Genomic DNA, 27,521 nt, shown 5'->3' with positions numbered 1-27,521 from the left:
AACATCGAGGAAGCATCACCAATGCATTTGCTAAACTGTATGAATATTTCCAAATGTGAACTCTATAACAACCCAGAAAAGGTGCTGTATAAAATACATGAACTTGATCTCTATGATCTGGTATAACAATAGCATGGGATAATAAAAATAAATTAAAAAAATTATTCCACAACAACTAAAAATTGTTAAGTTTCCATGATCAGCAGTAGGTCCACTCTGGAATGTAGCTGAGAGTTTGTTGCTATCTACAAGATGGCGGCTAACTGTGGTAATGACCTACCATACTCACCAAAATGACGAATTCTGTTATTCACGATTGGCTTCTAAGAAATCGCTTGCATATATCATAAATCGAAACATCATACACTTACTTTGTTGGTAATTTTGTCAGCTGCAATTATGTGCTAGATATCCCTAAAAAATATTACAGTTTACGAGAAGCGTTCACAGACTACTTGTGGACGCATCTCGTAATCAGCCAAACTTGCACTTCTTGTGATCAGTGCCAATAATAATAATAATAATAATAATAATAATAATAACATTTCTTGTTTGTAATAATATTTTTATTCTCTCTATTTCAAAGAAATTTCATGTACACAAAAGTAGAAAAGAAATTAATACTACAAGAAATGCACTGTCACAATAAGAATTGATATGTATAAACCAAGAATAGTAACTGTAAATAGTATTTTGGAAATTTTCCATGTTACTCCTCTAAATTATATATTGATATTTATGCCTATTTCGCATATTTTCTTAAAAGGACTGCCATTGTATTACGTCATTTGCTAATTTTTTACTCCATTTTATTTAAGACATTAATGAATTTTAAAGACAGATAAGCGAAAATATAGAAGGAATAATTTTTGACATATCTTTGTATGCTGTAAGAGGTTATCTTCTTTTGTTGCAGCATCAGAAATATAACGATAAAAGAGTTATATCACTGAATGAAATATAACTGAAAGGAAAGGGGGGGTTGAAAATTGTGGAGAATCAAAGATATGTGAATTAAAAACCGAATTATCGAGGATCAATATCAATCAGTATCACTATCAATAGTAATAAGTTGTTATTTTTTAATAACTACAATAATCTTACTGGTCTTCGAATAATTACAGTTAAAAAAAAAAAATTTAATTAAAAAAAAACATGATAGAAAATCTTCAGTTTGAGTTTTTTGTTTTTGTTACGATAAATAGAATTAATACACGTACGTAATGATTATATTAATAATAATAATAATTTTCAGTATTATTCTCTTTCAAAGAAATTGCATGTACACAAAAGTAGATAAACAAAAGTAAACACTGTGATATAAATAATATTTTTTTTCGAAGTTTGAGAAAGTGTGATTATACACACTATTTACATATATACAATTAAAATTTTATATTTCCTACTATTTCGTACAAAGTAAATTCATTATTTACATAAAGTTTTAGCAATATTAATGTTTAATAATTAGTAATTAATTAATTTTTTAATGGTAATTAATATAATATTAATACAAATTGTCTATCCAATTATTTAAAGATTCGAAAACGACACAGTTAACATTTTCCTGCTGAATATGTTCAGTGCGATTTATTGTAGCCATGTTAGTGTGAGAAAATATGTATAACTTGCTCTCTACAAGATGGACGGGGTGGGGGTGGGAAGCAGTGGCGGATTACTCATTAAGGCAATGAGGTACGTTCCTAGGGACCTCAAGCTTTTGGGGAGCCACAAGCCAAGCATTTTCCTATAGTGTTTTAAAATAGATTAATGTATTCGGTAAACATCATAAAAATCTTGATTATTTGAAGTGTAACAATTATTACGTTTTAATACGTATTTTGAACAGCGCGCATTATCTATGCTTTAAATAATGCCGCAATACCAATGTCGGCGCTAGTTGACAAGCTTCGTATGTTGGATGTTGAACAGCGCGGGCTATCTATGCTTTAAATTAAACCGCATTACCAATGTCGGCGCACGGAGCTGTTGACAGCTTCGAGGTCACGAAAACTGATTGCATTGCCGAGATAGGAAGTTTCGCCTGGTTGCTCCTTCACCTCATTTGTTATTGAATCGTGTAAGAGTGAGGTGTTTGTTTCAAAAATAACTTTTTAGTGTGACTTTTCGTGTTTTCATTATTTGAGCATAGTGCAAGTAAAAAAAAAATTTGTAAAATTGTAAAAAAAACTGATAAAAAATTAAAAAAATAAAATAAAATAAAAAGTTTTATTATTTATCATCCTTTAACCCTTTAACAGGCAAAAAAATCCAGAAGTTCAAAAAATTCAAAAGTACAAATTTTCATTTATTTGCTGCCTATCTTTTATTTATTTTTTATTCTTTTTTATAATTATTATTTTTGGGGGTCCCCCAAATATAATTTGCCTAGGGGCCCCAGCTATCCTTAATCCGCCACTGGAGGGAAGCACCACATTGAAGACTGGTTAGAGATCGAATTCTGGGAATCCGATATCCATAGAAACTTATAGTTATTTTTTTTCTTTCTATTTTTGTTCTTGATTGATACAATAGGTTTATGTAATATGGAGTTCAGTGTTCTGTCATGTAGAGTGTGTTGAGGATTGACGTTGTTGACTTCACCCTCTTGTTTGCAGCTAGGTTGCAATCTCTCAGGCTTTTACTGGTGAAGTGTGCAATTACTGGCAGTAGTCTCTTATTTCGTTGTGTTCCTCGATTTACGGAGATGATGTCAGTGGTTGTTATTGGTACACCGATAGCTGTGCCGATCGATTGTATTAGAGCAGCGATTTTCAACCGGTGTGCCGCGAGATTTATGAAAACAAATTAATTGAAAGAAATAATGTCGTAATTTGCGCATTGATTTATTAGTGTCTGGTCTTCCATCTTCTTGTATGTGTGTAAATCAATCAAAATTATGCCTATTTTTTGCCAGATCATCAAAAAAATTAAAATAATATATGTTTAGTGTGCTGCAGAATTTTAATAATTAGTCTAGGTGTGCCGTGTTATGAAAAAGGTTGAAAATCACTGTATTAGAGAGTTCAGATCTTCTGACACTACTTTGGGTATCCCGTCAATTTGCAATTGTTTTTTCCGTATTTTCTGTAAGACATTTTCAATTTTAGATTCGAGGGTTTTCACTTCTTTTTACAGTTCTTTGTTCTAGTACTTAAGAGTTTGGTGCTCTTCGATCACTGCTGACAGATTAGATTTTATAGCGCGGACATTTCCAAGCACTTCTTCTACACAATCATCGTTGTGTTTTAAATAGTGTTCATACTCCTAAAATTTTTGGCTGATTTGCTCCATGTAGAATTAAGTATTTCTTTCACTATATGTTTGAAGGAATCTAATTATCAATAAAAGTTAGATCGGGACATTACTTTTCTGTAATTTGCTGTTTGTGTCCAATGATTTTTTTTTTTTTTTTTTTTTTTTTTTTGCATCTCATTTTTTCTCGGCATTCTGGACATCCTTTTGACTTCCATGTGGTTTCCGAAATTCCGGTACTTTGATAGTGTAGCCTCTGTCGACAATCTGTGCAATGTGGCCCTTCCACTTCTTCATACAATGGCTTGCAGCACTTGTTACAGGATATGGTGTGAGACTTTGACCTTGACTCTCTCTCTCTCTCTTTTTCTCTCTCTCTCTCTCTCTCTCTTTCTCTCTCTCTCTCCTCTTGACGTTTGGGCTGGACTTCTGTTGAATCATCAGCAGGGAGTCCATGCTATCATTCGGGCAGTATGGCAGTTACATCACCATATAACAATAATATATATATATATATACAGTGGGTGATCGGTTAACGAACAGTTCGGACTGCGAACAAATCAGACAACGAACACTTTCGCGAAAGATTTTTATGTTCCGACAATAAACACATGTTCGGATAACGAAAATACTTCACAGAACAAACACAAGAAGAAGAAGCGACGCTGTGTGTGTAAGATTTGTAGAACTGTATTTTACTGCCATTTATGAACGGTTTCTGGAACGAGACTTTGACAGTCCCATACATAACCTTTTTGTGCGCTAGTTGATTTCTGTTCTCAGAATTTTTGTAAGTGCTTTTCTGAACTTTTTATTTAAAAAAATGATAATATTATGGGGCCTAAAAAGAATGGAGTGTCAAGAACTGTGCTCACCATAGAAACCAAGCAAGAGATAATAGCCAAGGTAGAGAGTGGGCAGAAGATGTGTAATGTTGCTGGGCAGTATGGGTTGAACAGGTCTACAGTAGGCACAATCTTAGCTAAGAAAGATATAATCAAGAAGACTCAAGCAGCTAAAGGAGTAACGAAAATCACATCTGAGAAACAAAGACGTGCCATCCATGAAAAAATGGATAGAATGCTTTTTTAGTTTGGATAAAAGAAAGGGAAATGAAAAGAGATGTAACTAATATGACTATCTTTCAAGAGAAGGCTAGAGAAAGTTTTGAAGAACTGAAGAAACAAACTCCACATTCGTCACATGGGAGATAGAATTCAAAGCTACCACTGGATGGTTTGCAAAGTTTAGAAGGAGATTTGGGATTAAACTGGTGGTATTGCACGGTGAGTCTGCTAGTGCAGATAAAGAAGAAGCTGAGAAGTTCTGTCTCAAATTTCAAGAATTCATTAAAAAAGAAAGATATTATCCTCAACAAATTTTCAATTGTGATGAAACTGGTTTATTTTGGAAGCGCATGCCGAAGCCGAAGCGTACTTATATCACGAAAGACGAGAAAAATATTCCTAGGCATAAACCCACGAAAGACCGATTGAAGTTACTTTTGGGAGCTACCGTTAGTGGCGATATGAAGCTTAAACCGCTTCTTGTCTAAGAACCTTAGAGCATTCAACAAAAATTCCATAATTAAAGAAAGACTGCCAGTGATGTGGAGATCGAATAAAAGGGCATGGGCCACGTAGGTTCTTTTCAAAGAATGGCTGTTTAACGTTTGTGCCCCAAGCATCAAGGATTACCTTCAGACCAATGAATTGCCATTGAAAGCACTGTTGCTATTGGACAATGCACCAGGACACCCAAAAGACCTTGAAGATAATTTGCTGGAAGACTTTACCTGGCTGACAGTTCAGTTTCTGCCTCCAAATATCACTTCGTTGATTCAGCCAATCGATCAGGAGGTTATTGCGGGTTTCAAGAAATTGTACACTCGCATTCTGTTTCGTCGGTGTTTTGAGGCATGCCAGTTCTCCTCAACGATGACATTAAAAATGTTTTGGAAAGAAAAATTTTATATTCTTGGAGCTATCCGGCTCATTCAAAAGGCGTGGTCAGAAGTCGCTCAATGACAGTTGAATTCTGCTTGGCCAAAGCTGTGTCCATCCTGCATTCAGGGAAATGGAGATGTTCCTGAAATTATGGATGAAATTGTGGCAACTGCTAGAGATCTGGAATTGGAGGTGAATGAAGATGACATTGAAGAGCTCATAATGGAACATGAAAATGATCTGACTACAGAACTCCAAGAACTCTTGAATGAAGAGCACCAAGAAACTCGGCGAGATGTGTTTCCTTCTGAAAAAGAGGAAGACGAAAGAGAACCAATGCCAATATCTGTTTTTTAAAGATCTTTTGAAGAAGTGGGAGGATGTCAGAAAAACGGTTTTAGAATGGCACCCAAACCAGGTTCAGGTCAACAGGCTTGGGGATCTCTACAACGACAATGCTATTAATCACTTCCGAAAAATCCTGAAGAAGAGAGAAATGCAATTGACATTGGACAGATTCTTTAACGCCCCACAAATGAAAAAAAAAAAAAACATGACTGATGAAAATGCAAGACTGTGTAAGTATGTATTATTGTTATTATAAATAAACGTAGTAAGAAATTATATAATTTCTTGTTTATTTTTTAGGGTCTCCAGAACGAATTAATCAAATTCCCATAAAAATCTATGGTAAATCGATGATCGATTAACGAATAATTCAGGTAGCGAACATTGTCTTTGAGCGGATTATGTTCGTTAACCGATCATACTCTGTATATATAAATATATATTACATATATTTTCATAAATAATAATAATAATAATAATAATAATAATAATAATAATAATAATAATAATGTATTTTACATTTTTTGCATGCATATTTACAATGGTTCATTTAATATGCTAAGAGAGATATTTTTCATTTTAACGATATTGCTTATGTAATAATTTTATATAAATATATACAATAATAATAGTAATAATAGTTTGTTTGGGTGGCATTTCTGCTTTCTTCCTCAAAGCTTCTCTGAGCTTATCTGAGGAAGATAATAGATGGAGGTGATTTCATGGTTTAGTTTTAATACCTGTCGCTTTCATGGTTATATCATGGCGTGTTAGCATCCTTGTAATGTGTTTGAGAGGGATTTGTTATAGGTTTGTGGGAGTGGGGGTGGGGGGAGAGGGGAGAGAGAGAGAGAGATAGAGAGATGGTAGCAACGGTTTGGTCGATTGGTAGAGCCTCTGCTGCTAATGGCTTGCAAACGGTTAAGCAAGTTTGAGCGCGGTTAGTAGTTGGAAGGGGTTATTGTTCGATGCTATTGACACACTCCTTCGATGAGTCTTTGTACTCCCTGGAGGCGTCACATAATAATGATAATAAATAATAATAATAATAATAATAATAATAATAATAATAATAATTTCTCTCTAATTTTCAGTCTCGCTATAATATTTATATAGCGCCTGTTCCACCTCTCCATAGATCACTAGGTTTCTGTCGTGGAATGGCAGTTTGTTTATCATGTTAGGTATGTAGAAGTTTTGGTTGGTGGTTATTATACTTGTATGTTATGTAGTTTGTTGACTGTGGTCTTGTTATCTGATACGTTGTTCTGGAATGAAGTAATGTTTTAGCATGACTCTGTAGTGACATAAGTGTTTCACCTTAAATATTTTGTGTTCCGTCCTTGTTGCCCATATAAGTATGGGCTATTCTCTTTGTTCACAGAATATCAGTTTTACCATTTTATTTTGCAACGATTGTAACTTGTTAAATTTGTAGTCTGTGCAGGATACGTATGATGTAATTGCGTATCTTATAGATTAGTATTTTTATATGTCGGTGCAATATCTTTTAATCGATATAATTTGCTTGCTATTATCCTCAGTTTGTTGCACAGGTAGTTTGTATGGCTATTCCAACTTTGATCAGCATCGAAGTGAAGTCCGAGATAGAGTGTTGTTTTCCTGTGTGATGGTTGTGGTTTTAGGATCAGTGCTTTATGTAGAGGAGGTTGGATGTGGCAGATATTTATTTTCTATGGGTGAGATATTGTTTTTTTTTTTTTAATATCATTAGCTTTTTTTTTTCCAGGGTTTATATATATGTATATATATATATGCCGTTTTCGGTTAGCCAGTTAATGATCAGATTGATGTCGTGTTGCATATTTGTGTAATAATAATTTATTTATTTATTTTTTTTTTGACAATGACAAGGTTTATTATCATACTGAGTATTTACATAAATACAATGAAACATATTATGTTTTCGGGTACTGTACAAAGATTCAGTAGAGAATGCAAAGTACATTAATTATTTTTTTTTTTATAAATGTGAATATACATTTTATAACTACCTAAATATTTATACATGGTATACAATATTACAATACAACATACAAGTCACTATACAATTCAATAATAATAATAACAATAATAATTTTTTTTTTACTTTATGTCTTGCATACATATAACAATTACATTATAAAATTATGGAAATTACCAAATTTAAAAATTACGTACATATAATCATAATAATAGTATTTTTTTAATTCAATGATTTAATAACTTTTATTAAAGATATGATTGCATATTATGCATTTACAAAACATGTTGTTTTAGTTATTTTTTTTTACAGTGAGTTTTATACAAATTTTTCCGTTTTTTGTATAATGTGTTAATAATAGTTATTGTTTGCAATTGGATAAGATTACATTTTTTAAACAGCATATATATATATATATGTAAATAAGTTTTTTTTTTTTTTTTTTTTTTTTTTACCTTGGGAATAATGTATATTAGGGTTACCAAGTAATTTTATAAACTTGGTTATTTTACTCCTAATCCCAAGTAAGCAAACAGTTAAGTTTGCGCATGAACGTAGTTCAAGTCTAAAGGCGGTGCAACACCAGGGCAACTAATTGTAAAGGTGGGTAAAACTTACTTGATATATATATATATATTAAGGATACCAAGTAATTTTATAAACTTGGTTTTTTTACTTGGAGTAAAAAAATTACTGGTATCCTTAATATATATTATCCCCAAGGTAAATATACATATATATATTACTGATTTGATTGCTGTGTTGGAAGTAGGCTGATGTTTGGAAGGTCAAATGAAAATAATAGTAATAGTAATTTATTGATTGCTAAAATATTTACACATACAATAGACGTCTTGAGTGACATTGCAACTTATAATTTTACAGAATTCAGCTCTAAGTCTGCATTTTCTACATTGGTTTTCAATTAAAATTTTTAATAATACTTTTTTTGCCTCTCTATTATGTATTTACAACACATGTTCTTCTAATGTTAACAATGAAAATTATTCAGAATTTTTTGTATAATAATTTTTTTGTTTATAAACTTTTTTAATTATAAGCTAATTTATTACATTATTTTTTCATGTTACATAAGAGTATTATATTAATGATATTATCACATAATAATCAGTACCTTCTTTATTGTTGTATACTTTACTAACTGTTTTATTACATAATCTGCTTCTTTCGTTATAAAGATTACGTTTGGTAGAGTGAGGCGAGTTAATCCCACCTGCTTCGAAGCTTGGGTTAGCCTTTGTGAAGAGAGTGGGATTTAGGCTTCACTATTTATGTTGTTGTTACTGTTTATGTATGGGATGTTGGCATTGGATGCTAGTGATTTGTGGTGTGTATATTAGTGTTAATGGTATATTAACTTTGTTGGTATATTTTCCAGAGTTCGTGTTTTAATGTTCTGTAGTTATCTATGTGTTTTAAATTTCTTGGTAGGTTGTTGAGTTGCATGGGTATGTGATGTAATCTCACAAAAGAACAGTATGAATTGTTGAAGGTGTAGGGATGTAGAAAGTTGTTGTGGGTTGTGTTATACGATATGTGTCTCCGTTGTTTCAATAGGTGATTTCGAAGTAATTCCTTGTTTAATGTCATGTAGTGTTTCAGGTTTTTAATGCTCAGAATTCTGTGTATCAATATCACCTATCGAAACAACAGACACATATCGTATAACACGACCTACAACAATTCATAGAGTTCTTTTGTGAGATCACGTCAAATACCCATGCAACTCAATAACCTACAAAGAAATTTAAAACACATAGATAACTACAGAACATTAAAACACGAACTCTGGAAAATATACCAACAAAGTTAATATAAGTGTAAGGTGTCCAGATCACTGTTGACACGATTTTCCTGTGTAATGTTTCTAATTTTGTTAGGTGGCTGTTTCATGTGTTTGCATATGTTATTCCGTATCTGAGTAGGGATTCGCAGATACCGTGATACAGGAGTTTTTTTTATGTTGGATGGAATAATGTCTTTAACTTGGAAGAGTTTTGCTGCGATCATCCGGAGTTTGGTGAGTAGGTATTCTATATGTTTTGTCCATTTAAGGTGGAAATCTATATAGAGACTGAGGTATGTGTTACAGGTTTGATTTCGGGACATTGGCGGGTAGTTTTGTTGTTAATGCAGCGGTATGTGTGACAGTGCATCGATAGTGATGCGGGGCGTATGAATCTTGGGTTGTGTATTATCAACATCTGTGTTTTGGTGCCGTTGATTAGAATTGCGTTTTGGTGGAAGTATGTTGTGATTTCATTTAGGTCTTATTGTGCTTTGCAGAGAGCCGTGTTGATGTCTGTGTGGGTTGCTAGTAGTGCAGTGTTATCTGCGTACTGAAATATTTGACTTCTTATGGATATGTTATGAACATCGTTAATGTATATGTTGAATAGAGTGGGTGATAATATGGCACCTTGAGTTACACCATGTTTTATTTGTATACCCCGACTGTGACATTTACCTATTTTTGTTACTTGTGTTCTGTTTGAGAGGTAGTTCTCGAACCATGTATGCAGTGTTCCTCTTATACTTATTGAGTATAGTTTGGTGAGTAGTATGTCATGTTCAAGTGTATCAAATGCTTTGGTTAGGTCCAGCAGTATAAGGACAGCGTACTTGTTTTTGTCGAGAGCTTTGTTTATTGTGTCGGCGATGTCTTCTAATAGAGTGATGGTGTTTTTTGTTTTCTGAAAGCCGTATTGGTTTTGTGAGATGGTGATGTACTTCTGTAAATAGTTCTGTAGTCCGGTGTGTGTTATTTTTTCTAGAATTTTTGAGATGACTGATAGGGTAGCTATTGGTCTGTAATTCTGAGTATCGTTTCTTTTGCCGTGTTTGTATATTGTCGTAATTACTGCAGATTTTAGTTGTTGTGGAATAATGCCTGTGTCGAATATTATGTTCACAAGTTTCAAAAGTATTGGATTTATTTGTTCAAAGTGTGTTATAAGGTCTGTGAGTTTTATTTTGTCAAATCCTGGAATGGTCTTTGGTTTTAGACGTAGGAGTGCTTCTTTCAGTTTCTGTTTTGTTACGGGTGGAAAATACATCGTTTATTGTTGACTTTGTGTCGATAGTTTTTTGTTGATCGTTGATAGTTTGTCGTTTTTGAGTTGTGCGATATTGTTTGTGAAAGCACGGTTGAATAAGTCTGCTAGTTACTCTTGGTTTGTGTCCTGACCGAAGCTGTTTGCAATAAAATCTCGTGCTGAAGTTTTCTTTTTTCGAGTTACTAATTCGTTGAGTGTAGCCCATGTTTGCTTAATGCTGTCGTTATATTCCATGAATTTTTGGAAGTAGTAGCGTCTTTTTGCCCTACGAATTTTTGTTGTTAGTTGATTTCTTGTGTTTTTTGTATAAGGTTTGTAAATGTGTGTTACTGGGTGACTTTTTAAGTTTTTTTCATAGATTTTATTTTACAGTAATACTATTTAGTATGTCGTCATTTATCCATGGATTGTCGCCTCGTTTGTGTAGGCTTTGTTGCTTTTTTTGTATATGTCTGTGAACTTTAGTTGAAAATTCTCTTATAATGTTACAGGATCATTTATTTTAATTGGATAATTCCAGTCTGTATTTTTCACATGGTTATCGACAATGCTCTTTAGTATGATCGAGTTTTGTCGACTTTTGTAGTGGTGGGAGGGGGAGTATGTAACGTAATAAAACGAAATTGAGACAAAGTAGTGATCCGCAATTTTGACGTTAATTACTGATGATGTGTATGTATGAATGGGAGCCCGTATGTTGATATGATCAATGCATGGTTGTGTTAGTGAGTTATTGAGTATTTCATCTCTTGTTGGGAGTTAATGGTAGGGTTTATGTTGTACTGACCTAGTACATAGATGGTGAACCTGTAAATCGTTGACGTGCCAGCAAAATTCTCTGACGTGCCAGAGGTGGCACGTCCGAGAATTTTGCTGGCACGTCAACGATTTACAGGTGATATCCTTTTGTACGCTTATAAATTATTCAACTTTTTTTAATTATTACAATACGTACAAATTAAATTTTGTTTTACAATGGAGAGCAACTATGAAGACATGCACATGATTGGTGCGGTATTAACAAAAGATCAAAATCAAAGCGACCCAAAGACATAGGCAAAAACAAGTGTTGAGTAGAACTTCTAATTCTCTTCAGCCGAATTCCATAACAACTGAAACTGTCATAACAATATTCACTATATAATTCTTAGTTTTAACACATTCACGACGGGGTTTCGTTTATCGTTCCGACGTAACTTCTCATTACCAGTGGGCTCAACTCACACAAAGTTTCAACCCTTGGTTGAATTTTATTCCTGCTTGTTTGGGCTGAGCTGGCAGGCAAACTCACACACGCATCATATGTACAGTGACCATATTTTTTTGGAGAAAATAAAGGACAAATCAGAAATTGTTTCATAATAAATAAAAAAAAATAAAAAACAGGTTGCGTTTATTTATTTCACTAAAACAAAAGCTCTATAACGTTTATTGTAAAATATAAGCATATATATAGCATTTTAAACAATCATATTATTACTTTAAAAAATTTAATTTTGATACTTCACACAAGAATGAACTTTTTTTAATAAACCAGGTTTGTGTTTTAAAAATTCATAAAACTGTATTCAATTCACGTCAAAGTTCCATTTGACGTGAATTGAATAATGACGTGAATAATGCTTTCAATGTTTCGATTTTTAAATTGGGTTTTTTCCACTGGTCCACATATTTTTCACTAATGAAAATACTTGTTCCGTGAGGGATTAGATCCAGGGAGACATGCAAAATTCAACGATTTTTAAAATGTTTTTAAAAGATACATGTTTATCTGCGAAATATTTAAAATATTCAACCCTATTACGTCATTTTGTCGCCATTCTTCGATCTTTTCACTGGTGACATAACTTTTAATACACGAAACTTCATCAAATAGTTTGTCATCATTTATATTTAAGTTCCAATGACTGGAAATGAACAAAACACTTTCCTCGATCTTCGCCGGCAGAGAGATTTCTCGTAGTAGAACCCATTCAAACACTTCCATTTCCACGACACAGCAGTCCCAGTTATTTAAATAATCAATGCAGGTTTGGTAAAATTTATGAATTACATCTTTAAATACGTTGGTATTAATATTCAATTTACTATTTCAATTCACAAAATAAAGGACAAAATGGCCATTTTAGAAAAAAAAATCTAAAGGTCAGAGCTGTGAAATAAAGGACTGTCCTCTTAAATAAAGGACGTATGATCACCGTAATTATATGGCATGTTTCAATTCGTGGTAGAATTTTATTTGAAGTTAGTCTTTGTGATCTGTTATAATGACATCGAGAATTTCAAATGCAATAAAACAAACACTTATTTCCTGTAATTGAAAAATTGGACAAGAGTTTTTAGATAGACTATGTGTTGCAGTGCAACATATGGTTGCACTTAAGCATAGTTGTTGACTTGAGTCTGTACAGCATAGTTTCTGTTGGAGGGGACAATAATAGTGCAATTAGAGACAGCTGAAATAAAAACGGCTCTAACTAATGAATCACATTATTTGTTGAGAAATATATTACACAGACTGCAAAAGACTATTCAGGGATACAATAAAACTACTTTTTTTTTTTTTTTTTGCATTTGCAGTATAATGGCTTTGGGGAGGGCATGTTTTTAACCGAGGGGAGAACTAGTTACTATTGCTACGACGTGAACATGTTTAAACAATTTTCGTGTGCGAGGTAATATTCCAAACTTTTTTATGTATTTTTTCGTAAAGTAAAATCAGTGGTTCGAGTTATACACTAGGGCAAGGGCAAGTTTTATTCGAGTAAATACGATAAGGATTTCGCCGACAAGTTGAGCTTTCCATGCTCATCTGACTTCTATGGTCAGTTACAATGCATAACAATTTTTCTAACTACCGTTTTTTTTTTTCAAACCAACATTAAAATCAATTTAAGAATACAATAATCAATTGTACACTGAATAATATTATACATTTAGATATAAATAAATATTACAAAAATAAAAAATAAAATATTATTTATAAAATATTATATATTATTATAAATTAATTAATATATTTTCTATTAATTTTTCCCCTATTAAAAACTGCTCAGCACGTCATCAACTTGATTTGTAAATTTTTGGCACGCTCCGGCTCATCAACAACTCGATTTGTAAACTTTTGGCACTCGCACATAGAAAGGTTCACCACCACTGACTTAGTATATCAAGATATGTGTTAGTGGTTGAAGAAGCGTGGTCAAGAGTATTTATGTTAATGTCTTCTATTAGGATGCGCCTGTGTGTTGTACGGGGTTCGATGCCGCTTAGCCATGTTTCTTATTCGTGAAGAAAGCTGAGTGGATTGTTATCTGGGGGTCTGCATATTGTGTTTATTGTGTATTTGATACTATTGTGGCTATTTGCGATTTCCAAAATTAGTGTTTCCGCATGTTCGAAATGAGTTTGTTTTTCAGTCACATTGTATTTTTCTTTGATAAATGACACAATGCAACCTCCTCTTTTGTTTGGTCTACATAAGTTGTAGGTTTGATAATTATGTATGCTGTATGCGTAAATTTCTGTGTCGTTTGTTGCAACTTCGGTCAGTATTAGCGCATCTATGTTTATCATGGTATAATTGAGCTGTGTTATCAATGTGAACCAGTGTTTTTTTATACTTCTTATGTTTGTGTGTACGATAGTGAAATTGATATTGGTGGAAATATTGTCTGACCATTTCTTCAAAGAGTCAAAGACCTTGAAGTTTATGTTGTCTGACTGGATATGTTCGCCTATGTTTGAGATCTCCATTATATAGTTTTTAAGTGATTTCTAATCTTGTTCTTAAGGATGGGAAAAGTTAGTGTTTTATATTGGTAGGCTGTGTAAGTCGGATTCACTTGTAATTTTGTATACTCGAGTGTTTTCATTCTTTCTCATAAATATATGTGAATTCTTAGTCCACAGGAACTTGTAGTTTTTCCTCTGTTTTTGTCTTCGTCACGGTTCCTAACATTTCTTCAGAGGTCTCGTTATTGAACTGTATGTAATGTTCATACTCCTCAGAAGTTTTTTGTTGATTTGTTCCATGTGTGTATTTAATCAAGGAATTGCGATTTGAATTCCTTGATATAAAAGATTTTTGAAGTATGGAGTCCAGTGTTCTGTTATACAGATTGGTGTTGGGAGTTTCTTATCAGTCAGGATCGTTGTTGTCGGCCTTGTTTTCTTGCTGCAAGAATGGAGTCGCTCATACTTCTGTTGGTAAAACGAGTGATGATTGGTGGCGGTCTCTCTTTGTTTTTTTTTTGTGGGCCTCGGTTAATAGAGGTGATATCTTTGTTTGCGATTTAAATTCCAATTTTGCTGCCGATCAGGTGTAGTATGTTGCTTAAGTCTTCTGTATTTTCTTTCGTTATTCCCTCAATTTGAAGTTCTTTTTTTTCTTTCTTTTTTGTAGCATGTGCTCCATATGACACGTGAGTGTGTTTACTTCTTTACGCAATTCTTGATTTTCGCGCTGGAGTGTTTCTTACGTTTCTATCGCTACCGTTAATTTTGTCTTTATTTCTCTCACGGTTCCTAACATTTCTTCAGAGGTCTCGTTATTGAACTGTATGTAATGTTCATACTCCTCAGAAGTTTTTTGTTGATTTGTTCCATGTGTCTATTTAGAAAGTCTTTCACCATGAGTGAAAGACTTGCTATTTAAATGAATCAAAGTTATCTGTAATTTTAGGATCACGAATCGGCTAACCTTGATGTGCGTGGTTACTTTTCTTTGGTGTCTGGTCTTTGTTCTTCATTTTCTCACGGCATTGTTGACATCACCATTCGGTCCGTTTCGCAGCTCCTTTTGCTTTCCACGTGCTTTCTGAGATCCCTGAACAGTGGAAGTGTTATTTTCTGTTACATCCGGAATAATGCGGCCCATCCCCTTCATCGCTTAATGGCTTATTGCACTTGTTACAGCTCATTGTGCTTGACCTTCGCTGTCTCGGTGACCTTTAGACTTTCTTTCCGTTAGCGACTATAGTGCGACTTTTAAAATGGCGACGTCCTTTGTTCTTCGTTGGCTGGTGACTGCAGTACACTCTCTGAACTTCCAACACTGAAAATTTCAATATTACTTATCCGAGTTTGGTGATTTGAACGTCTCCCTGTCTTCAGCGTGACTTGTAGAATTAAATAGCAGCATAAATTAGATGATGATAATAATAATAATAATAATTAAGACGCTACCTGACGAACTATTCTTAGGTAGAATCTGAATTGTTCTGTATCACCAGTCAAATTTTTATTTATATGATATCTTGTTTTGACTGTGTATCAATTATAATAATAATAAATTAATTGTCAAACTACAAAAAATGGGAACTGAAACGTATTATTATTTAACATGTGTGACTATGAGTTATGAAATTATAAATTATTACTGTAATTATTATTAGTAATAGCAATGCATCAATGATTATACCAATTGCATGTTATGTAAATTATAAGGTTATTATTTGAAATCTGTACTGAGCCACATGTACGTGTTGTAAAATGTAGCATTGCGTCTAAATTGTACAGGAAATATGCATTGACTTATATTTATTTGTTTGAGAGATACTAAAGTATTTAAAAGTTCTTCTTCTTCCTATTATTATTATTCGAAGTAATTAATATATTCTTTTATTTTCATTTAGCATTAGTAAGAACAAAAAATCAAGATACCGAGCACGAAGAGAAAAATGTATTCAACGATTTCCATAATCGTGCATCAACTGTCGAAATCGTTATTAAAGACTGGCATTTTCGTAAAGGAAAATTCTTGAACAGTACTGCAATTACCCCCCCCCCTCCAAAAAAAAAAAAAAAAAAAAAAAACGACGGACAGCCAAGAAGGTAGTCTTCCTGAAAGGAAAAATAGGATTCCCCAGGATGAGAAAGAATGGAAGAATTTCCGAATGTGTAGAGTAGTGTTTCTCAACGTGTTTCTCAAATTACCACAGAGGGGCAATTTGAATATTTTGGGGCGCAATTAGAAAATGTTCATGTACATATTTATATATATTTATATTATACTTTTTCAGAACTCGGCAGACTATTATGCTAGAGGGGGGCATCAAAATCTTTGAGACGTTGAGGTGGAGCATCAAGATCTTTGAGACGTTGAGGGGGGACATGATCCAAAAAAGGTTGAGAAACACTGGTGTAGAGAGAGAGAGCGAGAGAAGTGTTGTGGAAAAGATACAGGAGTTCCCCAAGGGTGGATGGGAAACTAAAAAAAAAGCATTGAAGACGAAAAAGAATCCCGGAACTACATAAACTCGAAGACTAGAAATCCTGAATAAAAGATGTATATTATTCTCTGGCAAGTAGAAGAATGAAGACAAGAAACTTAAAAAAATAAATAAATTGTATTTTAGAATGAGGAAAAGAACTCTTAGATTTTAGAATAAGGGAGTTTCCCCTAGGGTGGAAAAGGATGGGTGGGGAACTCCCCGCAAAAAAAAAGAAGAAAAAATAGAAAAGAAAGCACTGAAGACGAAAAAGAATCATAAACTCGAACTTGAAGAAATTCTGAATAAAAGATGTAGTATCTTCTCTGACAAGTAGAAGAATGAGGAAAAGAACTGTTTGCTTTAAGAATAAGGAAGTACCCCTAGGATGGGAAAGGGTAGGTGGGGAACTCCTAAAACTCGGAAAAAAATAGATCAAGATATAGAAAGAATAAAGAATCACCGAAGACACGAAAAGTAATCCTGAACTCAATGTACTTGAAGAAGAGGAAGAATAACAAACTCCCGAATAAAACACGTAATATCTTCTCTCGCGTGAAGAATGAAGAAAGAAACCTGTTTCTGCACTGTTCTTTTCACATGGTTTGTATATTAAAAAGAAATAAATTCATTTGATCGAAATAATTGATTTCCTTAGACTATTGATAAATTTGAATGTTTCACAAATACATAATCAAAATGTGAATTGAAAAATACGATCAACTGATTATGAGTTGAAACTTTTAATTGACTAGTTCGTTGGCATTTTCTGCAAATAATAAATTAGAAGAGGTACTAATACTGTATGGAAAAAAATAATAATAACGCATATCTATGTTAAAATATCGAGAATTACTTTGTTGAAAGATGGAAAATAGTCCGGAACGCTGTATGAACGATTCCACTTAAGATAATATTTGACGTTTTCACACAGAGACTAGCTTTAATTCAGTAAATAACGATGTATCTATATCCTCTTAGTTTTGAGTATTTGCCTCAAATCTAGAAAACCTCTCTGGTCCATGGACGAACTCTCTTCAGCTGTGCTGCCATCAATATCTGATATATGGAGAGAATACTGGTCCAACAGTCTCCCAACAAACGGCTTCCTGGTAGAAGATCCCTGTGCTCCGCAGCCTGATTTTGATCTTCCTAGGAATATTTGGTCATAAGAACTAGTCAGGGCAGATGTGGCTATCTTCTACATAAATGAGGGCTGTCAGATCACCCTTATTGTGATTGTTCTCCAGTGGCTCAGACGATTACTCATATTGTGTACGACTGCCCAAGGCGCCAATTTCACGGTGGTGGCCTACAAGACATCTACAAGGTGACGGATGAGGCCTTGAATTGGCTTTCTAGCCTGGACCTTGATCTGTAGTTGGTATGATGGTGGAGTTGGTTATGGAGGAAACAGAAGATCACGGTCCCATCTCACCACGAAGACGTTATTCTCGTAGTTACTCTCATAGTCCTCGTCATAGTATCAGCAGAACTCCTCTTCATGTTAGAAGATGATGATACAGTGTGAAATGGTCCTCTTCTAATGGATCAAGTTTTCTCACACAAGACACAACTGCTCTCTACTTAAACCTCGGATACAGCTACTTTTATGTTGTGAAGTGTTGTGAGAACATGCAGGCCTTGCCATACTTGGTGCAGCAGGACGATAATTGTCCCTGGCTTAATTATGACAAGTTACTTTTGCTTTATATTTTTTTTTAAAAAGGAAAGACTTAGAAAGCAGGTTGTGCCTTTTATGTAATGAACTTTTATATGTTAAGATTTTCATCATTTGTTTCTGAAAATTGTGATTGTACTTTTCACTTACCAGTTTTCGTGTAGCCATAAGCATAAATGAAATAAACATACTTAGATAATTTGATATTCACACATTCTTACATTCCAGGAGCAACTACTATCAAATTGCCTAAACAACACAGTTTTTTCGCTTCTATTGAATTCTTTTAAGTCCTACCTCGGATGGCGCTCACTTCGCTTTACTGACATACAGATGAAAGGAAATTGTTTAATATCCTTATTTCAAAAATGAGTAGGAATTTTAATTTTATTCCACACATAAATAAAATACTGGTTTTATTATTTTAACAGACATATTGCAATTTATTATTATTATTATTATTTTATAATTATATACAAAAATCCCGTTTTTTATAGTTTTAAAGTGGTTCTAACTACAGTTTTTAATTTGAAAGTGTTCCCAAGTAATTCTACTTGTCACGTCGAGGACAGTGATATAAAATGTATCGAAATCGGCTAAGAAGAAACCAAATTTTGAAGTGCTGAAAAGTGAACAGAGAGAACCGTGGTGAACAACGTACGTAGAACAAAGGACGTCGCCTTTTGTTCTGACAGAACTAACCATTCTGTCAGATTCCTTGAGTTGTAAATTTTTTACCTTAGATATAAAATCTTCAGAGTTTTTGATATATAAGGAGGAATTATCAGTGAGATGTTTTAAGGAAGAGCAAGGTATTTGGACAGGTTTTAAGTAGGTGAGTCAATGCCTTCAGCTATCGGTCTTAAAGGTGTGTCTGCTTCGTGAATCTTCGGAAGACCGTTCAAACGGGGTAATAGGGGATGAAGAGAACGGAGAGGTAGCCTGATTGTGTGTGTGTGTGTGTGTGTGTGTGTGTGTGTGTGTGTGTGTGTGTGTGTGTGTGTGTGTGTGTGTGTGTGTGTGTGTGTGTGTGTGTGTGTGTTGGAAGTTCCGAAGTTGATTTGAGGAGGTTGTTGGTTCGGTTATGAAGTTCCCTCGTAGGGTCACTTTTTAAAAGAGAGTAAATATCAGATGTTAATAAGTCGTTGAACTTGGAACGATAATCAGACCTGTTTAGGACGTTTATTGCATTATCTTTGTCTGCTAGCAAGATAATAATGTTATTACGAAGATGGTGGATAGCTTTTCTTTCAGCACGAGATAAATTATCTGCAGGCCAACGACTGTTGTTTGTTGCAAAAATAGCTTCAATTCTGAGTAGGTTCGGTACTCGTTTTGGGCGATGTGAGGCATCCTTTTCTACGTTGGTTAGAAAGAGATCCTTTGGAATATAGTAGGAGACGGGACGAAATTAAGCCCATTAGACAGTAGGCTTATTTCTGCTGAAGAAAGGGTTTGTGAGGAATTGGTTATGACAACATATTTTAGCTCCTGTAAGCCAATTGAAGATGGACGAGTTTGTTCCTGTTTAAGGTGATTAAATTTCCTAATAAGAGACAATTTATTGATGTGTTGGGATCTAGAAGCACGGTGTGAGCTGATATTTTTAACCTCATTCCATGATGTGTGGTCTAAAGATGAACTCAGGCTATTTTCTAATGCATCTCTTTTAAAAAATTCTGAAGCTAAAATATATTTAGTTTCCCCAGTCCTTTCATTTAACAGTTCAAGTTTAGCTTTTAGGTAAATATGTGCACGTTTTGTGCGAATAGATTCCTTAAATTGTAAAAACTTCAGAAAGATAGAGTGGAACTTGCATCTTTTCAAGAAGACTAACCTGTTTATTAAAAGTCCAATCTTTTCCAGAATCTTCTGATAATCCTTAATGCGTTGTAGAGTAACCTCATCAGAAGGCAAATAGATATTGTAACTGGTATTTACTCGGATTGTAGACATTTTAAATCATAATTTTACTGACTAGGAACACCGAGATAAGGTAAAATAAAAACTTTAATTAAAAAACAACTAATTTTCGGAAAGTCGACTTCTTCAGGTGTACAAATTATCACAAACCGGAAAATAGTAAGATAAAACACGGATTTCTCATAGAAAAAGTTAGGAATAACAACAGTCAAATTTGAACTGGCGCCTGCGTGGCAGATCTAGTCACCATAACATCAAATTCACATCGGAACTCAAGTTGAACGGCGTCCTCGCCTTTCTAGATTTAAAGATCACTAGGATGCCTGATTGTCTCAAATTTTCGATTTTTCGAAAAACAACTCACACAGATAGATACTTACATGTCTCCTCTCCTCACTCCCCTCCGCAGAAATCCGGTATTATTTCCACTCTGGCCCATCGAGCGAGATCTCTAATTTCAGAAGAAGAGATCTTCAAATAGAACTTAACCACCTCAAAAGCACCCTCCTAAAGAACGGATACCCACCTCAAAGCATTGCAAACCATCTAGACCCACATAGGCCAACTCGGCAGGAAGATAACTCCAATCCTATTGCACATATTCAATTACCGTACGTAAGTTCTATATCACCAAAATTGGCGAAAATTATGAAGCAATTTAACATTAGAACTTACTTCAATACCCTTCCAAAACTTCGTTCTTTCCTAAGTCAACCGCAAAACCATAACAAATTTCAGTTCCCAGGAGTTTATAAAATCATCTGTAGTTGCGAAAAACATATTATGGGCAAACCGATAAGTCGGTCTCACTACGTCTCGAAGAGCATCAACGTAATATCTCTTACAACAGAACTCGTGCTAGCGCCCTCTCCACTCATCTTCTTTTCTCTGCCAACTCTAATTAAGAAGAGCGTCAACACCAGATAGACTGGAATCTTACTACTAATATCCATAAATGCACTGACGAACTAGAAAGGCGCATCTTAAAATCAAAAGAAATAGTTATGAACCCCTCACACATGAACAGCAATTTAAGCTATAGCTTACCTGACTCACACAGCTCAGTAATTCAATTCTGGCGCTCTCGGGATAGTTCCCGCTTACTAACGCCACACGCTAGACCTGCCACGCGGACGCCAGTTCAAATTTGACTGTTGTTATTCCTAACCTTTTTATGAGAAGTCCATATTTTATCTTGCTATTTTCCAATTTCTGATAATTTGCACACCTGAAGGAGTGATGTTTTAATTAAAGTTTTTATTTTACCTTATCTCGGTGTTCCTAGTCAGTAAAATTATGATTAAAAAAAAAAAAAAAAAAATATATATATATATATATATATATATATATATATATATGTGTGTGTGTGTGTGTGTGTGTGTGTGTGTGTGTGTGAAATTATAACGTTAAGGATTATGAGAAACTTCAAAGTCAATGATGTTGATAAAGTATGAAGGGCAAGAAGTAGATTGAGCTTGGCAGTTGATCAGGAAGCATGACACATTCTGTGCACAACTGTATATAGAATTATACAAATGGAGAGAGTCGGAGTGAAATCAAAGGAGCACTATAAGGGAGGAAATGTTATGCAGTAGGTACAAGACAGTTTGTAGTAAGTAGGTTCAGGAAGAACATGAAATGTAGTCAAGAACAATGGCAAGTATGGTAAAAAGAAAAGAAATATTGCATTATGATAGGAAATTGTCAAGGCAGGATAATCGGAAGGATATTTTATGCAAAGCAAGAGGAAGAAGAAGAATAGCTATGGAAAGTGACACAGATGGGTAATTATAGTAATTAAAAACATAGCAAAATATTTAGGAGTTAGTTAATTAGTACTTTATTAGTGTACATCATGCTCGTGTAAATGAAGGTGTGCAACACATCGAAAGAAGGCAAATTTTAGAAAAACAGGCGAAAGAATGAATGGTTTAAGAAGTGTTGCTTGAGTCAGATGTTAATAAGGCTTTGGAAATGGTATTTTTAAAGAATCTGTAAAACAGTTAACTATTCCCTTGACTTGGTTATTTAACGAGAGTCTTGCAACAGGGAAGGTTCCTAAGGAATGAAATGAAGGCAAAATAATATTAGTCCAAAAGCATGGTTCTTCACCAGTTTCCAAATATGGACAAACCTATATTTCTGTAGTTGAACAAGTATTGAAGAAACAGGTTTAGGAATAGAATACAGGATGGACAAAGGATACTCTATTAATGCTGAGCATGGAATTATGAAGGGCAGGTCTTGTTTCAGCAATTTGCTTACATTTTACGATAAGGTGTCGAATGTACTGGATAAGGAAGATTCATATGGAGTGTTGACTTTGGCAAAGAAGACATTTGATACCACATGACAAAATGATGTGTCAACGGCTGAAGCTAGGCGCTCTCTCTCTCTCTCTCTCTCTCTCTCTTACCATATTTGATAATGATACTTTATGTGTAGTGATTGGAGATCTTCAACTGATTAAATCTAAGGAGAATTAAGAGGGGTATTGCAGATGATTGCTGTTTTTAATTCCTCTTAGAAACATTTGAATAGATTTTTAGCTTAAAAGATGCGAAGGAAGACAAACCAGTTTTAGCATAAAGGAGTTTCAAGACTTAAGTAGGAATTTGTAGGTCAATCATTATCTCCGAAATTGGAAAAGTTAGTTAAAGAGAGAATTCAGGAATAGATGTATGAAAACATGATACATCTAAACCTTGGACCATGTTCTAGTTGTTTGCTAACTTTTTACAAGTAATTTGATAGGTTATCACATGGAACTCTGTTACACAAATTTTAACAAATAGGTATGAACATAAAATTAGTCATATGGATACCAGGCTGAATGATGAACAATTTACCAACAAGTATTATATCGAGGAGAAGAATTCAGGAAAAAGCAGGTAACTAGCTTTATACGCCAAGGCTCTATATTCAGATCTCTTTGTTTTTCTTCCCCAGTGCAATTATTCGTAAGTGGCGATGCTACTTTACTACTACTAATAATAATAATTATAGAAAACGGTGGGTTTCCATTGCTTTCCTTGCATGCCTGGGCCATTATTTTATTTTGTACATAAATAATATAGGACATAATTGGAAAAGAAATATTCAGTTGTTTGCTGATGACAATGCAAATTTCGGTAGTGTGACAATTGATCAAGGTAATGTATTGAGCAGCTTGTAGGATGATTTACATATGCTGACAGTCTGTGGAAAAGATATGTGCCACTGTGATGTGGAAAATTGTAAACTTATTCATTTTTAAAGAAGAAATTATAAGCCGTATACTATATCGATGGATGTACTCTAGGAAATTGGTAAAGCTACGGACAACGGACATAGGAGAATTGGTAGGTTGATTGCTAAGGAGCCAAGGTAGTGTAGAGAAATCACCCTACTAACGCCATTGTATTTCCTATAGGAATTAGCTTAAAGGATTAATTGTTCATTGAAGAACACACTATCAATCAGAGATAAGGAAGTTATCGTTTCTCTTTATAAAGCCCAGAGAAGTTCCCATATGGGTTGTTCAGGTCTGATCACTTGGGTTTCTTAGATATGAGCAGGGCCGCCTCTAGGAATTTTACCGCCCCGTGCAGTAGCATATTTTGCCGCCCCTTCTCCCTTATTTTTCGTATAGTTTATGCCAACTTTGCCGCCCCCAAAAAACTTGCCTCCCCAAAAAACTTGTCGCCCCATGCAAATGCACTTTTTTTGCACCGTCGCTAGAGCCGGCCCTGGACATGAGGTAGTGTTGTTGAGGATCCAGAGGCGGGTGAACTGTGGAATGTTCTCTGTGATGATAAATATATTGTTTGTGAACATTTAAGTTAATAATAGGATTGATGCAGAAGAAATATTTTAGCAACTAGCTAAAATGCAAATTGTAGATTGACTAAGTGTGTGAATAGCAAGAGTGCAAGGACTAAATTTCTTCTTGGAGAGTTATGATGAGTGGAATAAGATCCCAGAATTGGTTTCAAATGCTTTCCAAAGACTCGCATGATGAGTCTTCGGTCCCCATGGAATTATCCGTGCAATAATAATAATAATAATAATAATAATAATAATAATAATAATAATAATAATAATAATAATAATAATAATAATAATAATAATAATAATAATAATAATAATAATAATAAAGGCCCTGAAATCCTTTAGAAATGATATTTGTAACCATAGCACCAGTTCACCTGAAGAAAAACAGTTCTGAGTTCCATTCTGTTCAACGACTAGAAAAAGGTTTCTAAGCTTTTTTCAACTAGTTCCTCGTTAGTCGATATCTGGCATGAGCAAGCAGATTTCTTCTCCTGGATGCTTGGGCTTCACATAAATTCAGACTGTAATATATAGTAATTGGGTAAAGATCCGCAAGATGGAAACATTCTCTCCTCTCCAGATGCTAATTAAGTCCTAATAATCTTTAGCCATCAATCTGGGATTGGCTATGGGTAAAGGCATGCTGTGAATGAAATTAAAGACTCGTAAGGGATAAATGGCTTCGTTGTCTTCTTCCATTCGGGGAATAAAAAACAGTAGGTTTTATTTATATTTGTTTTAATAATACTGATAATAATAAAAGTACATTGATATATAAGGATAAGAATGTGATACTGCAACCATATAAAGTGCTAGTTGAACCACACATTGACTATTGTGCTCATATTTGAAAGCCTATTCTACATTGTGATTTGAAAACTTTAGAGAGGATCCAGAGACGAATGATCAAAGTAATGCTACCACTTTGTTCTGGAATGTGGTCATGCAGAGCAGATGAGGTTATGTGCACTGAAGAACAGGTACATAAGAGTAAAAGTGATGATATGATAGAGACTGAAATTTGTGAAGAAATTTTACCAGATTAATACAGAAGGAATTATTAAAGTGATGGAAGGTGAAATGTGAAGAACGAGAGACCATTCCTGGAAGTTGGGTAAAGGTGTGGTAAAGAAGGGTGTTAGAAATCAATTTTTTAAATGGAGATTGTTGCTGAATTGAACGTTTTGCCAGAATGCATAGCAAATGCGGGACAGTAAATGACTTCAAATTTCAATATGATAGACTTGTTGCCAATTAAGTGGGTCTGGCGCGATTAGTTTACTCACTTCGTTGAAGTTACTATAATAATAATAATAATAATAATAATAATAATAATAATAATAATAATAATAATAATAATAATAATAATAATAATAATTTGGAATCTGCTAAATATGTGCTTACTTCCATAAGCCAGAAGCATCAGGAAAACAAGAGGGACGAGTTTTTGGTATTGGTCAATGCAACCTCGAAAATGTTATAGATATTAATGAGACTTGACTAACAGCAGATGATCTAATTACCGGGATAGAATGTTAAGGGTTTAGTAATTTCAGTAAACATAGAGAAGATAGGATGGGAGGATGGATATTGCTGATGATAGCAGTTGAATTGCAGCCAAAAAAAAAAAAAAATAGTAGATAGGCAGGATGGAGTCACACAAGGAGTCACATTGGTGTAACCTAAGACCAGTAAGCCAAAATATACAGATAATTGATGCTATAGGCCAGGACGATTCTACAGATTAGCTGGAACACATGCATTGGCAAATTAGAACAATGAATGCGAGTCGAGTAATTATTATGCGAAACTTAACTATGGAAATATAGAATGGAAGGAAGAAAGATCATATGGGAGGCAGGAAATGCAATTTAATATAGTAACTGAGAGATAATTACCTGAGGAAGAATGTGATGGAGGGGTCTCGAGGTGTAAGAGAATTGGATCTGGTCATAGGATCAGAAGAATCATTCATAACAGGTGGCCACATTGCCTCCGATTAGCGAAAGTGACAAAGGTCTTGACTTGGGGAATTGAAAAACATGAAAAATATTCTGTGTAGAAGAGGCATATGTGGAACTACAAGGCAGGTGATTATGACTATCTTAGAAGGAAGCTTGAATCTGTGAAATGGCATAAAACACTGTAAGAGAAGAATGATAATAGTGCGAGATAGTTAAGTGGCATCCAGAGGTGGCAATATTAAATTGTTTACTTAAGGTAAGGAGAGTTAATAGGTAGGGTTAGATGGATGAGAAATATCATTAAGTACGAGCTACAGAAGAAGAAAATGCCGTGGAGGGTATATAAGGAGAAAGGTGAGCAGCAAACTCATGTACACTGCAAGGGTGATGAAAGAAAAGTGACCGGCATTGTAAGGAAGGCCAAATCACATTACGAGAAGAATCTAGCTTAGTGGGCCAGGGAAAATTCCAAAGCATTCTTTTATTAAGTGGCAAGTAAGAGGATGGGTGACTATGGCAGTTTAACCCTAATGAGAGAGCTGATGGTGAGAGAATAAGATAAACAGTTAAGCTACTAAGTGACCACTTTGTAAGGATATATCATCGAAGTGAGTTTACTATTGTAACATATTTGACAGAGACTGATGTGGGAACAGAGGTAGATAAATTGAAAGTTCTTAGGATATTGCAGAATCTCCATGTAAATACAGCTCTGGATGAAATAAAATATCAACTTGGGCTTTTTGAGAATGGGTAAGGGAAATGGCAATGCCTATGACAAGAAGTCTCAGCTCTGGTAGAGTTCCAAGGAAGGAGAAAGAAGGCAAAATAATTCCTTGCAAGGGAAGTTCTAAAACTGCAGTAGTAAATTATAGACTAATCACTATCTCAGGTGTCGTAATAAGAGTACTGGAAAAATTAGCCAAAATGAGAATTCAAGAATCTGCAGATAAGAATATGATGGGCAACATGACTATCATATCCCCTCTATCAACCATGACCACTTTACCTATAAATCTTCTTCACCACTTCCTCTTCCTCAAGAAACTAGCAGACCAAACTTGAGTAAAATAATCTAGACATGGATGTATCAGGGTCTAATACAGAGGAATAATATACGGACAACATGGCTTTGTGAAGGTTCAGTAATGCCTTAGTAATTTACTAACCTTTTATAATTGAGGAACTGTTGAATTGGAGAAAGGATATGGCCATGATGATTCTACTTGATTTTGCAAGGGCATTTTACAGAATATCTGTTCTGCAAACTATAACAAATGATGATGGTATGGCATTGGTTATGTGGATAAGAGAACGG

The sequence above is a fragment of the Typopeltis vanoorti genome, chromosome 9 (assembly GCF_054136105.1).
Source record: "Typopeltis vanoorti isolate ZY-2024b chromosome 9, IOZ_Tvanoo_1.0, whole genome shotgun sequence".
NCBI lineage: Eukaryota > Metazoa > Arthropoda > Arachnida > Uropygi > Thelyphonidae > Typopeltis > Typopeltis vanoorti.
This window is presented reverse-complemented; position numbering follows the sequence as displayed.